This window comes from Coturnix japonica, chromosome 9, assembly GCF_001577835.2.
Source record: "Coturnix japonica isolate 7356 chromosome 9, Coturnix japonica 2.1, whole genome shotgun sequence".
In the NCBI taxonomy this organism is placed as follows: Eukaryota; Metazoa; Chordata; class Aves; order Galliformes; family Phasianidae; genus Coturnix; species Coturnix japonica.
The window spans coordinates 1,118,350-1,124,211 of NC_029524.1; positions in this window are offsets into that span (position 1 = coordinate 1,118,350).

A 5,862-nucleotide genomic window follows, 5' to 3' on the forward strand; every position below is an offset into this window, starting at 1 on the left:
AACACTATTGCACTTTATCTCTTTTCCCTGTGGATTCCCAAGAGGAAGTTACACACCACCCTGCCTTCAAAAGTAATTGATGCAACCTGAAGTTTTCTGCTCCCAGCTGTCCTTTCCAATAGCAAGCTGCAGGAGGGCACAGTACTGCTGTTCATCAAGATTGAAATCCGTGCATCCAAGTTATGGTAGTTTTATCCTGACTGACAGAAGAATGTAAATCCAGATCCCAGGAATGACAGAAATGGACTGATGCCAGGGCACAGCTCCTCATCATTTCTAAATCCTAACTAATGAATAAGTAATACAACATGAATCATGCTGTGGTATCTTGCAATGCATTGTTTGTGTTGTCTGAAATACACCAAATAGGATTACCTGGCTCTTGCTTTCCTCAGTCTCTCACAAAAATTACATTTCTAGAGGGGGTCCTTCAAATGGTCACATTTCCAATAACGCACTCAGGAGCTCTCCAGAACAAAAGCAGATGAAGCCACAAAGCTTTCCCACAAATGGCCATCAACATATCCCTGCTATTCCATCAGCTATCAATACAAAGGATTTATGAACAAATTCTGTTTGAACAGATGCCCCTCCTTGCCTTGATTCAATGAGGTAGAAGCAAAGAGGCAGTTACATTTGCTCACTGTTGCAAAGCTTGCATCTTTCTCTTTAGAAATCAGACCTCAAACTTTAGAGATTGTCAGTTAGCTACTGAAAAACACCACTCTGACCTATGCCTACCAGCAGCTGATGTCTCTTGCAGACACTAATAATTAGCATGAACATAGATGAAAACACTTAACAAGGTGAAAAATACTGTTTTGAGATCCCAGCACAAGGTTCATTACCTTATAACCACTACAGCTACTGAGACTTTCAGATCCTTATGCAACTGTGCAGCTGGTGCAGAACGCCTAGCAGTGTCATGCCCAGCTGATTCCTGGTGATTAATCCCTTGCAGTGGTCCTGTTGCTTCCTTAGCAGCAGCCTGTTCCCTCCACCTGCCCTGCCACAACATTCTAGAAGACATTCCCACTTACAAAGTAAGGAAGGAATGAGCTTTTCAGGAAATCAAAGGAATATCTGGCATTGTCCTGATTCAGAAGGTGGGAAGGAAATTTATCATTAGGATGGCAATCAAACAACTCCAAACTATCAGTTAAAACTGAGGAAAAATAAAGTTCCAAGTGAAAGCATCCATTGTCAATATGCACTTCCCCACCTAGTTCTTTCTGAGTAGTTTATCTTAGTACCATAGCATGACAGTTTCCTTTCTCACCACTGACTCAGAGAGGGGCTTTGGCACAGCTCTTGTGGAGCAAGGACCCCACGGGTGCCCTGGAAAGCATTTTCTTCCTTTATTGATCCTATGGTGCATCACAAGTTGCTCTTTCATACTGAGATGAGTAGTATTGCATAGTGTGGTGGGCTGAGCGGCAGCCCTGCCTTAAGTCCTTGCAAAAAGGAAGAAACTAATCTAGTTTCCAACCCTGAGGAGGCAGATCACAGTAACATGTGAGACAAGGGAACTCGGACCCTTGTCTGTGCTTGGAGCAGAAGGAATTGTCTACGTCTTTCTCTCAATGTGCCCCTATATACCAGATACAAGGTTCTGGAGCTGGAAAAAGGAGAGGGTGTGGGTAACCTAAGACCCAGGAAGAACAACCACATTAAGTTGACTCACTCAACCACCTGATTTAGACCCAGTGCCTTTCAGTACTTAAATAGAGCTTATAAATAGGAGAGGGACTCTCTACACAGCTGACAAGGGGAAATGGCTTTAAACTCAAGGAGGACAGATTTAGGTTAGATATTAGAAGAAAATTCTTGACTCAGAAAGTAAGGAGTCAACAGCACAGGTTGGCCAGGAAAGCTGTAGATGCACCATTCCTAAAGGTGTTCAGGACCAGGTGAAAAAGAAGGTATGAGGGTGTCTATTAGTGCTAATGAATTATGAGGAGATCCCTTCCAACCCAAGCTATTCTATGATCCTATCAATCTATGAATAGCTCCCTGCAGATTACACTGATCGCTGAAATTAGTAACAAGCCTCTATTGCTAAATTTAGGAGCAGAGACTCTTATTACTGTAACGTACTTTGTCAATAACCCTGAGAAGGGATGCATTTTTAGCTGTGCATTTCAGGTAATTCTTGACTTAAAACAAAACTGTCTAACATGCACACTAACACTTAATCAATGGACAATATGTGTGACACGATAGCGTCCTGCATTTGAAGTTTAGAGGAAAATTCATTTTGACTTTGATAAAAAGTGCAAAAGGGAATTGAAGAAGATCTGCTGCATATGAACATATATTTTTCTGTTACTAGTGCTTAAAGATGAAGACTGTGGTAAACACACAAAGCCTAATGTGCAAAGAATCTGGTGCCCACCTCCAACACAGGCAGGGCTTACACATCTGAAGAGACACTTTCCCAATGATCCTGTCTCCTGTCTAGGGGTAATAGAAATCCTCCAAGCAAAAGAAAATATACATTTGTTACCTTGAAAACAGACTTAATAGTGTAAACAGGAAATGGACATCATCACCACTGCTTCAACACATCCTTGACCTCATTAAGATTGCAGCTTCTTGTCTGAGAACCAGCCTACTCAAGATGAGGGACCTCCCTGGTATGTGTTGGCATTTAGAAGAGAGCAGCAGAGCCACAGGATCTCTCTTGAGCCCTTCGCTAGGCTACCCCTACCCAAACATCAGAGTTTCTGTCTCCCTCAAGGCCTCTTCTGTCACAGGTACCCTGACTCCACCTACATTTGCTATCCTGCATTGAATTAATTCACTCAGTCCTTCTTGGTGACATCAGCAATTTGGTATCTATCACTTTTAACTTCCTGGTTCTCTTCAGGATGGATACAGCGTGCTGTCAGCCTTAGGTATGTAGTGTTCAGGGTATTCAAGTGATTTGGAAAAATAAGTGGATAATGGTAAAGCTTTAAAGCTACCTGGAATATTCAAGATAAAGGCTGAATGTTGCAAAAGGACCTTCCAAGGCTGAAGAAAAATAAGAAAAAAACCCCAGAAACTAAATTACATATAAGGAAATGTGTAGTCATATGCATGGCAAAAAACCAATCTTAACTTTATGCACAGGATCAAGGACCTGTATCACATCAGCTCTTAGTACCATTAAGTAATAAGATTAAATTAGCAAAGGAGAACTTAAAGCTAAACAAAGCTTCCACACTTCCTCTCCCTGCTGTCAAATAAGGAATTCCCTTCTGCAGGACACTGCAGATACCACAAAGCTTTTAGGAAGTCATAACTAACATATAAACAAAAAAACTCTGACATGAAGTGGATTATAAAACACAGAAACACCACTTTCAGTCCCAGGAATAAACCACCAGGTGAGGCACACGTTGGCCCAACCTCTTAAAACTGCTCATATCTTTTCCCTCAGTAATCCTTCTAAACAAACCCAATACTCCTCCTCACTCTTCCTCCCTGTAATTCTTCCCTACTGCATTTCCCAGTTAAAGCCATACTGGAACATGTAAACAGGAATTACTTACAAACCCTAACCAATACAAAACATTAACTGCGGGAGGTTCTTCTGCAGCCCCTCTCTGCATTTCATATGAGGGTTTGAAAAGTGTCTGTAAAGCCACCTTTCCAATTTTGCTTACATACACACAGAATGTACAGCAATCTTTCATTTTCATTTCTCAATTATCTATTTTCTGCAGCCTGTAAATGACTACATTAAGACACATTCAGCCAAGAACATCTAGCTAATGCATGGATTCAAGTTGTAAAATTGGCACTGCTGTAAACGTTATTTCACAAGTACTGTTCAGCCAGCAGAGCCATACAAAAAGAGCAGGCTTACCCTTTTCTTGATGATGCAGAAATAATTTAAAGAAAATAATTTGAACACTTAAAAATAAGTGTTATTTTTCAAAAGATAACCCTGAGATAGCAAAAGGCAAGTTCTTAAAGGAGTTTGTAGAGATTTAGCTGTGCATTTCCTGCTGTTATTAGCACAAATCACATGGTTGAATCTCTGCATAATGCTTTGAAATTACAGCTGTTAATGTGCTCCTACAGAAGAGATGTGATGATGGAAGGGGATCTCATAGCCAGCTGTCACATCTCTGAGAGACCAGGGGAATTGTTTCATGATCAGGCTCCATCATGAGCCACAAAAACAGGTAGGAAATTCTCACTCTTATCTGAGCAGATCTAGAAAGATTTTTGAGGTCAATTATTTAGTTTTACCTTTAATAGCCAAATCAGAGCTACAGTTCCTAAGAAGATCCACGTCAGACTAATGAAACTGTGTTGATTAGGGGTAAAGAATGGCCTTTATATTCCAGCATCAGTGAGGGGTCTCTGAAGAAGCAATCTCTTCTCTTAGGAGTATACATCTCTAACTCACCATTACACCCTGCACAAGGATCACCCCAAGGCCTCATGATTTCAATCAATAGGAGCTACTCTGCCGCACTGCAGCCCCTTTTAGCAGAACAGTGATGAATAGCAGATCTGAAATCACCTGTAGTTAGCCCTGTCTCTTTTGTGAGGAAATGCACAAGAAACTGTTAAAACATTGTGTGCAGACAGCAAAAACAAAATATTTCGGCAAGCAACCCTTGAATTACCATTGTGTCTGAAGCAGGAATAGCCTGTGATACAAATAAGACAAGCCTACCATGCTCCGAGTGCTCTGGCATGTTAAAACACAGTAATCCCTTCCAGTGCATAATAACTGAGAATGAGCTTCAGACAGCCACAGCAATTGATAGATTAGGGATGCCCATTCTCCTACACTCAGCTTTCAAGAGGAAGAAATACCATAAAATACCTTTGAAACCACTGAAAATATGTTTAATGGGATAACTTAAATTATTGTACAGTTATTTTAGGGAATGCCATTGGAAATTCAAACCAAATAGAAATAAACATAGCAAGTTAAGCTATGTTTCCTGCTGAAACCCTGGGGCAGAAATACTAATCATGCAGCAAATGTAAGAAGAGATGCTCAGGGTCCAACTACAGACTTATCTAACCTTGTATTTTAATTTCAGGGTTAATTACAAATTTTTACTTACTCTTTCCTAAAGTAGAGCTATAGAATGTTTATTTGCCTGATGCACAGTCCTGTTGGAAAGATTTCTAGAAGCTGAATCTGGACCCTCAGGCTTCTTGTTACTGACAGAAACTCTCCCCCTGAACCTGTCAGTTTGTTTTCTAGATCCATTTCCAGCCTCCACAATAGCCTCTGGCAACATTCTGCAATTATAATTATGAGATGTGTGAAAAAATCACCTCTTTCTTGTTTGTTTCAAGCATGTTCATATTGCTGTGTCAGTGACATGTTCCTGTCTCCATATTGTAGGAAGTGGCAGATCACCTCCCCACTCACATCCACAGCAGTGGTGACATTGCACATCTCTGCCCTAACTTCATCCCCACACTCCTTCAGCTGCCTTGCTCTATATAGCCTCTACTGCAACATCCTGTGTTCCAATGTTTCCAATGAGGTCTTTGTAATACTCTGAGCTCTCACTCCCCTGTACCCTTTTCTCTCTTCACAATTCATGTTATTAATGAACCAAGCATTGCATTTCCTTCATTTGAGCATAAAACTCAGCTTCCCAGTCCCAGTATCAAACCACTCCTAAAAGCTGAGAGAAGACATTTTACCCCCAGAGTCTGACCCACAGAGCAGCTCTGAAAAGCTTTATGGGCACAGATTCATTCTAGAAAGGAGAACTGATGAAATCTGTTCCTTGACTTTCCTGAAAGAGATAAGGGGAGCTTCCTGAGGGGTCATTCCACCCTGCTACAGAATGGTGTGACTCCAGAGGAGCTGTACTTCAATCATACAGGTTACCA